The 11,542-nt window shown below is 36.4% G+C and overlaps 1 protein-coding gene across 7 annotated transcripts in view; it reads left to right on the forward strand.

The window, feature by feature from the left end:
• Phf14 (PHD finger protein 14) overlaps positions 1 to 11,542 on the forward strand; it is a 169,153-nt gene that overhangs the window by 113,752 nt on the left and 43,859 nt on the right. The window lies entirely within an intron of this gene.

An 11,542-nucleotide genomic window follows, 5' to 3' on the forward strand; every position in this document is an offset into this window, starting at 1 on the left:
GATATTAGTCCTCTATCAGATTTAGGATTGGTAAAAATCCTTTCCCAATCTGTTGGTGGCCTTTTTGTCTTGTTGACAGTGTCTTTTGCCTTACAGAAACTTTGCAATTTTATGAGGTCCCATTTGTCAATTCTTGATTTTACAGCGCAAGCTATTTGATAGTAGTAGCTGATGATAAAGGCTATAGTGAATAATAGTAATGTAAAAGGTGTGGACATTTCTTGATTTTGTCAGTTTCTGTTGGTGTTTCTTTTTAGGGTCCTCTAGACCACAGATTTTCACACTATTATTGCACAAAATGCAAAACAACCCAAATCCCCCTACTTCACTATTTCAGCCACTTTGGGAGTTGGTAACTTATCTCATTCATAGTATTTTGCCTTGACTGTAGTACATGTGTTGTATTTTTGAGAACCTATAGTCTTGCTAACAGTGTGGTTTGTTTGGGGGTTCCCATGGAATGACCCCTTTGGCCAAGAGCTCAATTAGATGTAACCCAGTCTTAATACTTCAATCTTTATGTGACAATCATTATGTGACAATCATTATGTGACAATGTCTCCACCATTAATTGTCAGTTTCATTTTTTTTTATTTAAGGCATTTTTTATTATTTTCTTCATTTACATTTCAAATGCTATCCCCCAAAACCCCTATACCCTCCCCCCATACTGCTCCCCAACCTACCCACTCCTGCTTCCTGGCCCTGGCATTCCCCTCTACTGGGGCATATGAGGCAATTTCATTCAGATAGACTTCATATACATATATATTTTAGAAACCTTTTTCTGTTTCCATACAATTCCTGAACTGCACCTTAATTTTCGCCATCTGTCCCTATATTTCCTCCCTTATCCTGCCTTATCCTTGTGGTACATGCCTGATCCTCCCATTCTACCCACTCAGGATCCATTCATAACTAACTGCTCTATTTCCCTTTCCTAGGGTGATCTATCTGTCCCCAACCCTTTAGTCCTTACTCAATACCTAATCTCTGTGAGTTTTGTGGATTATGTAGCTCAACTATCATTCATTGACTTAATAGCTAGTATCCACATACAAGTGAATACATACCATATTCTGTTTTCAACAGGTGATAATTCTTTTCTCTAGTTCTGGCAATTTGCCTACAACTTCATGCTGTCATTTTTTTAATGACTGGATAATACTCCATTATGTAAATGTACATTATCTTTATTCATTCTTCTTTTGAGGGACATCTAAGTTGTTTCCAATGTCGGCTATTATGAGTACTTTAGCAGTGAACATGGTTGAGTAAGTGTCTATGTGGTAAGGTAAAGGTTATGTGCCTTTGGTTACCCTGCTTGACTGGCATTACCGCAAGATCTTTTCTGTTATTGACAGCTATTGTGAAATGTGTTGTTTTCTTGATTTCTCTCTCAGTCCATGTGCAATTTATACATAGGAGGTCTACTGATTTTTATGAGTTGATTCTGTATCAAGCTACTTTGCTGAAAGTGTTTGTCACCTGTAGGAGGCTTGTGGTTGAATTTTTAAGTTCACTTATGTATACTATCAATGATACATTAACTTCTTTCTTTCCAATTTATACCCCTTTGATTTCATTGAGTTGTCTTTTTGCACTGGCAGCACTTCAAATACAGTACTTCCGAGTACACATCAAAATATATGTAGTGAAAGGACAACATTATCTTGCTCCTGATTTTAGTTGAATTGCTTTGAATTTTTCTCTGTTTAATTTGGTGTTTGTTTTGGACTTACTGTAAATTGCCTTTATTATGTTTGCATATTCCGCCTGTATCCCTAATCTTCCCAGGGCTTTTATCATGAAGGACTGTTGGGTTTTCTTAAAGGCCTTTTTGTCATCTAATGTGATAGTTATGTGTTTTTTGTCTTTTAGCTTGTGTATATGGTGGATTGTATTTATTGATTTATGTATGTTTAACTGTGTCTACATCTCTGGGGTGAACCCTACTCAATGATTAATGATATTTTTTGATCATTAATCTATTTTTTGATATGTTCTTGGATTCAGTTTGGGAATATTTTAAGAATTATACATCTGTGTTCATGGTAAAATTGGTTTGTAATTTTCTTTTTTCTGTTTTTATGTGTTTTGGATTTCAGGATAACTCTGTCCTCATAAAATGAATTGGGTAGTGTTCTTTCTGTTTCTATTCTGTGGAATAACTTGAGGAGTATTGGCACTAATTCTTCCTCTCTTTCTTTCTTGGGAGACTTTTAGTGGCTGCTTCTGTTTTACTAGGGGCTATAGATCTATTAAATTTTTTATCTGCTCTTGATTTAACTTTGATAAATGATTTATATCGAGAAAATTATCCATTTATTTTAGCTATTCCAGATTTATGGAGTAAGGTGTTTAAAGTATGTCATTGTGATTCTGTGGATTTCCTTACTGTCTGTTGTTCTGTCCCCTTTCATGATCTTGTTAATTTATATATTTTCACTTTACCTTTTAATTGGTATAATGGTGTGTCAGTCTTACTGATTTTCTCAAAAAGCTAAATCTTTGTTTCATTGATTCTTTGTATTGTTTCATTGCTTTTATGTAATTGATTTCGGCCCTGATTTTGAGTATTTCCTGCTGTTTATTCTTCTTGGGTGTACTTCCTCCTCTTTGTTCTAGAGCTTTTGGGTGTGATCTTAAGTCACTAATAGATCTCTCTCTCTCTCTCAATCTCTCTCTTTTGTTTAATTTCTTACTGCTGTGAACTTGCCTCTAAGAACTGCCTTCGTCTTCTCTCAATAATTTGGATATGCTGTATATTCATTATCTTTCAATTCTAGAACATCTTTAATTTTGTTCTTAATTTCTGTCTTGGCCTGTTTTTTATCTTGTAGTGAGTTTTTCAGTTTCCATGGGTTTGAAGGCTTTCTGATGTTGAAATCCAGCATTAATCTGCTTTTGTCTAATAGTATGCAGGGTGTTTGGTCAAGTTTTTTGTTTTTTATTTTTTATTTTTTAGTTTTATATCTATTGAGACTTGCTTTGTACCCAAGAATGTGGTCAGTTTTGGAGAAAGTTCTAAGAGGTGCTAAGAAGAAGGTATATTCTTGTGTGTTTAGGTGAAATTTTCTGTGGATAGCTGCCCATTGATTTATGATATCAGTTAGCTCCAGCATTTCTGTTTACTTTTTGTTTGGATGACCTTCATACTAGTGTTTGAAGGTCAATGTGTGATTTAAGCTGTAGTGTTTCTTTTATGAACTTGAATGTACTTGTGTTTGGGAATTGCAGTGCTCTCTTGGTTATTTCTTTTTCTTTCATGAGTATGTACTGTCTTTCCCTCTCTTTTCTTGATTATTTTTGGTTTGAAGTTAACTTGTTAGATACTAAAATTTTTACGTGTATTTTTTAGGTGCATTAAAAGGATGAATCATGTTTTTCCATTCTTTTAGTCAGTGTCTTTGGGAGCATGGGACCATTGATGTTGAGAGGCATCATTGAATAGTTTTGTTGATTTCTGTTAATGTTCTTGTTTTGGCATGTGATTACTGTCATTTTGTTGTTGCTGTTGTTATTTTTGTGGTAGTGATGGTGGTGGTAGTGGTGTGTGTGTGCCTGTATGTGTGTGAAAAAGTAGGTGTGAGTCATGCTTTTTACTTATTCATATTTTGTATATGAAACTAAAATTATCCTAAATGTGCTTTATTAATTAAAAATATATAAAAAGCAGTGAGTAGAAACATGTTTTAAGGTTTGCTTCAAACTGACAAAAATTCAATATATAGAGACATGTATATACATACACAATATATGTGTATATACATATACATATTTGTGTGTGTGTATTACTAGAATTTAGAGACACTTTTTAAAAATTATTAGATATTTTCTTTATTTACATTTGAAATGTTATCCCCTTTCCTCATTTCCCCTCCAAAAACCCCCTATCCCATCCTCCCTCCCCCTGCTTCTAAGAGGGTGTTCCCTTCACCCATCCATTTCCATTTCCCTGTCCTGGCATTCCTCTGCACTGGGTTATCGAGCCTGCAAAGGACCAAGGGCCTCTTCTCCTATTGATGTCCCACAAGGTATTTCTCTGCTACATATGCTGCTGGAGCCATCGGTCCCTCCATGTGTACTCTTTGGTTGGTGATTTAGTCCCTACAAGCTCTGGGGCGTCTGGTTAGTAGATATTGTTGTTCTTCCTATGGGATTGCAAACCCCTTCAGCTCCTTAAGTCCTTTCTCTGACTCCTCCATTGGGGACCCCATGCTCAGTCCAATGGTTGGCTTCGAGCATCCGCCTCTGTATTTGTCAGCCTCTGGCAGAGTCTCTCAGGAGACAGCTATGTCAGGCTCCTGTCAGCAAGTACTTCTTGGTATCCATACTAGTCTGTGGGTTTGGTAACTGTTTATGGCATGGATCCCCATGTCCGGCAATCTCTGGATGGCCTTTCCTTAGGAGACACTTTAAATATCACTTCAAATAGCATTAGTTCTTTTAACCTGAATATGTGCAAATACTCGTAAACTTGTATATATTTGTTTATATTATGTATTTTAAGTAAACATAAAGTAATATATTCCCTGTGGCCTTTTCAAGCATCCTTAGTGTTATCTCTCTTCCTTCCTTTCTCTGTGTGTTGCCTTTCTTCCCTCTCTTCAGTTAAAGTCTGCTGCTCCAGTTTTTGCTGTGTTCCCTATCATAGCCCATGTAGCCTTCTATCTTCTTATCGAAAGTTCCTCTATCCCCCCAAAACATCCATTATATGTCCCTGGATTCTGAACTTGTTCCAGGTTATATATGTTTATCTAAAGATTCGTGTCCAATAAGAGGCAATGGCATTTGTCTTTCAGGTTCTGTATTATTTCTGCACAACTTTTTCCAGGTCCTTTTTTATCTACAAGTTTCATGATTTCGTTTTTCTGTGTAGGTAAGTGGAATTTCATTGTATGTATGTACTTCCTTTTCATTGTCCAGTCATCAAATGAAGAACATTTAGGCTTTTTCCATTTCCTAAATACTGGGAATAGAACAGAGAGCACAGCTACAGCACGTATCTGTGAAGCAAGATAGCAAGTTCTTTTGTATAGGTCAAGAAGTGGTATGTGCACTCATATGATAGATCTACTTTATCTTTCTGAAAATTCTCCACACTGATTCCATTGAGGGTGCACACAGAGAAAAGAACATCCTGAACAAATGGTACTGGATGTGTAGAATGAAGTTAGACCTGTATCTATCATCCTGTTACAAAAATAAAACAAAGCAAAACAATGAATGTAAGAACTTATGTGAAACTGAAGTGCTGATATTGCTAGAAGAAAACATAAGCAGTACCCTAGAAATTATAGATGTGTAGGAAAATACTTTGGGAATAGAACTCCACTCACTCTGAATTAAGGCAACAACTCCCAAATGGCACTTCAAAACACTGAAGAATTTTGGAGCAACAAAAGAGACAAGTGAAGATGAAGACTACAGAGTAGGCAAGAACTTGCCAGCACCACATCATATAGAGGATTAATACTCGTAATATACAAATTAATAATAATAGTAATAAAACATATCCAAGGAATCAGATGGTCAGGTTGGTAGTGAGCTCTGCATTTGAAGAGAGTTCACAGAAGGAAGAAATAGAAATGGCTACAACACGTCTCAGAAAATGTTGAACATCCTTAGTGCTTAGAGGAAAGCAATTTAAAACTTCTTTGAGATTGCATCTTTCTGCTGTAAGAATAGCTCTGATCAATAGAAGAGCTGACAAATGCTGATGGAGATGTGAGTGGAGGGGAACTATCATTCACTGTTGGATCAGTGTTGGAAGGCAATATGGACAGTGCTTTCTTTCTGTTGCTAGTCTTTCCCTGAGTTCAGTAGCTCTGTTAACACCACTTCCTAGAACCTCTGGGTCTGTCTTTTGCCCAATAAAATAACCAGAATTTGAGCTCTCTGTATTGAGATCATTGAGGAATTTCCTCCAGTGTCTTGGCTACTGTTCAGGTTGTGTGTTTTCCCTTGCCAAGCCTCACCAGACTAGCAGTGCTTCAGTGCACTATCTAAATGTCTTTTTCCAAAGCAGCCTTGAATGCTTATTGAACATTTTAAGACAGACGAGAACAAAGAATGCAAGGTGTAATATTGTCCTCTTTCCATCACTGTTCTTAAACATTTTTCAACATCCCTGCCACTTAAAATGTTTTCTTGATGCTTTTGACCTGCCTTGCTTTATAAAAAGTAGAACTTAGTGATTTAAAGCCATCGATAGAATTAAAGTTAGGTTTCTTGAGCTCTTTGTATATATTGGATATAAGTCCTCTATCAGATTTAGGATTGGTAAAAATCCTTTCCCAATCTGTTGGTGGTCTTTTTGTCCAAAAACTCAAAAAAACCCATTAAAAAATGGGGTACAGAGCTAAATAAAGAACTCTCAACTGAGGAATATCGAATGGTTGAGAAACACCTGAAAAAATGTTCAACATCCTTAGCCATCAGGGAAATGCAAATCAAAACAACCCTGAGATTCCATCTCACACCAGTCAGAATGGCCAAGATTAAAGATTCAGGTGACAGCAGATGCTGGCGAGGTTGTGGAGAAATAGGAACACTCCTCCATTGCTGGTGGGATTGCAAGCTTGTTCAACCTCTCTGGAAATCAGTCTGGTGGTTCCTCAGAAAATTAGACATAGTACTACCGGAGGATCCAGCTATACCTCTTCTGGGCATATACCCAGAAGATCTTCCAACTGGTAATAAGGACACATGCTCCACTATGTTCATAGCAGCCTTATTTATAATAGCCAGAAGCTGGAAAGAACCCAGATGTCCCTCAATAGAGGAATGGATACAGAAACTGTGGTACATTTACACAATGGAGTACTACTCAGCCATTAAAAACAATGAATTTATGAAATTCTTGGGCAAATGGATGTATTTGGAGGATATCATCCTTAGTGAGGTAACCCAATCACAAAAGAAGTCACTAGATATGTACTCACTGATAAGCGGATATTAGCCCAGAAACTTGGAATATCCAAGACACATTATGGAAAACAGAAGAAAATCAAGAAGGATGACCATTTGTGGATACTTCATTCCTCCTTAGAATAAGGAACATAACTCTCATGAAAGGTTATAGGTACAGAGACAAAATTTAGAGCTAAGATGAAAGGATGGACTATCCAGAGAGTACCCCATTCGGGAGTCCATCCCATCATCAGCCACCAAACCTAGATACTAATGCTCATGCCAGCAAGATACTGCTGAAGGGACCCTGATATTGCGGCCTCTTGTGAGGCTATGCCAGTGCCTGGTAAACACCGAAATGGATGCTCACAGCCAGCTACTGGATGGAACACAGGGTTCCCAATGGAGGAACTAGAGAAAGTACCCAAGTACCTGAAGGGGGCTGCAACCCTGTAGGTGGAACAACAACAGGAACTAACCAGTACCCCCTGGGTTTGTGTTTCTAGCTGCATATGTAGCAGAAGATGGCCTAATCGGCCATCAGTGGGAATAGAGGCTCCTTGGTCTTCCAAACTCTATATGACCTAGCACAAGGCAAGGCTTGGGCCAAGTAGTGGGAGTGGGTGGGTAGGGGAACAGAGGTGGGGGGAGGGGTATGGGAAACTTTCGGGATAGCATCTGAAATGTAAATAAAGAAAATAATAAAAAAAATGTATAAAAAATATGTCATATAAACTTAAGAAAATTTCAAAGGCTAAAAATATTATTCAGGAAAAGAAACTGGAATGTAGAGTTGGAGAAAATTACCCCGTGCGGCCACTTCTCACACTCAAGCTCCCTGTAAATTGCAGCCATCCAGTCTTTTCCCTCTTGAAGTGTGCACTCATTTGCTAAGAGGGGTTGACTTGGGGTGGGGAAGGCAATAGGGCAAAGGTGTACTGTTAAAGAGAGAAGAATTAAAATTTCCTTATTTACTACCAAAAAAAAAAAAAAAAAGAATTAAAGTTAGGGCTTTTGTTGTAGTGGTTGTTGCATCATGAGAAGACTAGATTCTGAGAAAAGAATTAGAAAATAAACAGAATTCCCTAAAGGAATCCTTATACTTAAAGGTGATTTTTAAAGGATATGTTTCTGTTAAAAAGACTAGGAAAAGGATATTCAATTTTCAAAGCATTCATGTCTGTTAAGGTTTGTGAAAATTTGGGGGTTAAAAACAGTTAACTTACCATGCCTTTTCCCTAATTTGTATTAAAATTCCCTAATTTTTCTAATCAGGTTAATTTAAGGATATTGTTAGACATGTAGAAGAACTAAACCAGCCCACCACATTTAATATTTATGGTGTGACTTAATTTTTTCATGTTCTCTTATCATTTTAATAATTACTGTATAATGTTTAGATGTGCAGGAAAGCTAAACCTTTAAGTAAATTTGTGATTCATATTTTATGCTATCATTAATTATAATTAATTCATTATGATTGCATAAAATGACTGCAAGAAGATATTTAAAAATCACAAAAGCTTATATATGGTTCACATATATGTATTCAATTTTCATAGCTAATTATATTGTTTCTGGGATATTAAATTATAAGTAGGATAAATCTTGTTTTTGTTATTATTGTTTTTTGTTTATTTGGGGTTTGGGGATTTGTTTGTTTGTTTGTTTGTTTGTTTTTTGAGGCAGGGTTTCTTTGTGTAGCCCTGGCTGTCCTGGAACTCACTCTATAGACTAGGCTGGCCTTGAACTCAGAAATCCTCCTGCCTCTGCCTCCCAAATGTTGGGATTAAAGGCATGCGCCACCACTGCCTGGCAAATCTTGTTTTCAAGTACATTTAACAATGAAATGTTTGTTTTATTCATTTACCTACTTAAAAAGATTAATTTTGAATTTTTTACTTTCCATTGTATATTTTATTAATTTACACATGATCATTTATTACGTTTATCAATATTTATTTTGTTCATGTAGCAAAAGTACTTCTCCTTAGGGCTGGAGAGAGACTTGTCTGTGAAATGCTTCTTGTATAAGGATGAAGACTTGATTTCCAATCTTCATGTCCCATATGTAAGTTGAGTATGGTAGGGCATGCTTGTAATCCCAGCTTGTAGTCTCCTGAAGACAGAAACAGGAGAATCCAGTGGCTTACTGGCCAGCCAGCTGATACCAATCAGTGAACAACAGGTTTAGTGAGGGATTCCCATCTCAAGAAAATAAATAACAATTATAATGAGTTGGAGAGTAATTGAGGAAGACACCTGATTTCAGACTGCAGCCTCCACACACATTTGCACACTCACCCATCCATATTCGTGTGCATACACACATACATACACAAACACACAAGCAAATATACATTCAGAGAGATACATATTTAAGCAGGCAGGATGTAATCTCTAACCAGTTCTGTTATTGATAAAATGGATTACCTTGAATTAAGTTGACTTGTCATTTTGTCATCTGTATTATTTTTTAAAACAATATCCAAATCAGAAAATAATCTGGAAATGCATAGTCTGACCATTCATTTACGATTTGCATTATCTCCCTGCATTGACTTGAAGCAACATAGAACAAACTTGTGTAGTCAAGTCTCTTGTTGTATGCTTTCTCTTAAACTTTTCAGTTCTTAAAACCCCAAGACAAATTTAATCCAGTTTAGTATTAGAACCCAAATACATTGTTTTCTTGATTTTATTTCCTGTATTCTAAATGAGCATCGTAGTTTATCCGTTATTTGTATGTCAAGAGTTTAAATTTATATTGGCTTTGGTTTTCATCCATAAAAATACATCATTTTGGCCAGGCAGTGGTGGCACAAGCCTTTAATCCCAGCACTTGGGCGGCAAAGGCAAGGGGATTTCTAAGTTAGAGGCTAGCCTGATCTACAGAGTGAGTTCCAGGACAGCCAGGGCTACACAGAGAAACCTTGTCTCAACAAAACCAAAAATACAAAACAAAACAAAACAAAAACCCCTCATTTTAATGAGCTAGAGCTAAAGGGAATTTAACAGTGGGATTAAGGCACATATTTGGGGTTTGGTGCTGAATTGTGGTATCTAGAAAATTATGTGTTATAACTTAGGCACAAAGGAATGTTACTTCCAAGTATCTTTGAACTGGAAATTATGATAATTATCAAATTAGGTTTTGGTCCCGGACTCTGCCCTCTACCTGTGCTATGTCTGTCAGTTCTCGTAAGACCTGTGAGATGTGCATATCTTCTTTTAGATATGAGTGATCTGTGCTATAGAAGCTGCAAACAATGGGAAATTTAATTAATCCAAGTATATGTTAAAAGTTCCTGTGTGAATTGTTATGTATTAAGACTTCTCTTCTACAGAACAGTTTTGTAATGTTTGCCAGGTCTGCTGGCTTTCATTCTGGTTCCCACTCACTGTATTCCTGTCACGTTTTTGCTGCTTTCCATATTGATTTCTTTTAATCCCCACGGCAATAATCTCTCAGATACAGATAGGAATCAGAAACTAGTTTTATTTGTAGTCCGTGAAGAAATGGAGAATTATTTACCTAAGACCACACATTTAAAGTGTGATCAAAGTGGCTACTGAAGGTAAACCATCTTAACTATCACGCCCATGCATTTGTCATTAGGTATGCTCCCTCACTTCACTGCACTGTACTGATTTAACATATGTGACTCGACCAAACACAACAGATACTTCTTATACTACTTCACCTAGTGTAAGCTGCAGGACTCATTTATAGTTTCTGATTAATCTGTTGGTGAAACTCTTTGAAAATATTTTTTGTATATTAATTCCAAAGGGAGCTAAATGGATACAAATGGAGTAAATGCTAGGTTAAAACATACACTTTGATTTAAAATACTGCAGCCTTTTATCTTGACATATGAGAGCTGAATATGAGTCATGCTGCTTATTCTAGCATCTAGAGAGATTAAAAATATTAGATGAAAGTTAGTATGAAAGGAAATATTAAAAGTAACTTATGATTTTACCACAGTTAAAGACCAACGTGATTTAATTGAAGTTTAAAATGGATTTTCATGATATTCTATGCATGTATTTGCAAAGGACTATCATAAGTAATTACAAAATCCTTTTCAGTTTTCTGTTAGTCTCCATTACTTTGCACACGAGTGAAATATGCGTACATTATACATGCTTACTCCTTCTAGAATGTGCTTTGCATGTATGGCTTAATGCTGAGACAAAGGAGCCATTCAGATTCCCAGCTGCTCAAGCTCTTCACGGAGGGCCTAAGGTACTGAAAACTGTAGCACAGGATTTGCTCTTTGCAAGGAGTCCAACTCTTGCAGTTGCTTCTCATATGCTTAGAAGACAGCCGTTCTCTTAGCATTGTTTGACAGTATATTCTTTTCCTTGTGGAGTTTTGTTTGTTTTCTGGGTCTGTGGTTGAGTTTGGCATGGTAGCTCTTCTCAGTACTGCTTTATTTCTCTGTGTGCCTCTTTTCACTTTCTTTTTCTCAGTGGAACTTAGAAGCATTAAACACATCTTTCTAGTAGTAAAATTTTAAAAATGAACATTTTATGATGTGACTATTAATCTATACAGCTCTAAATATGTGAAAGAAATGGGAAATTTTGTTTCTACATAGTCAAAAAATGTTACTTCTAA

This window comes from Mus pahari, chromosome 2, assembly GCF_900095145.1.
Source record: "Mus pahari chromosome 2, PAHARI_EIJ_v1.1, whole genome shotgun sequence".
NCBI lineage: Eukaryota > Metazoa > Chordata > Mammalia > Rodentia > Muridae > Mus > Mus pahari.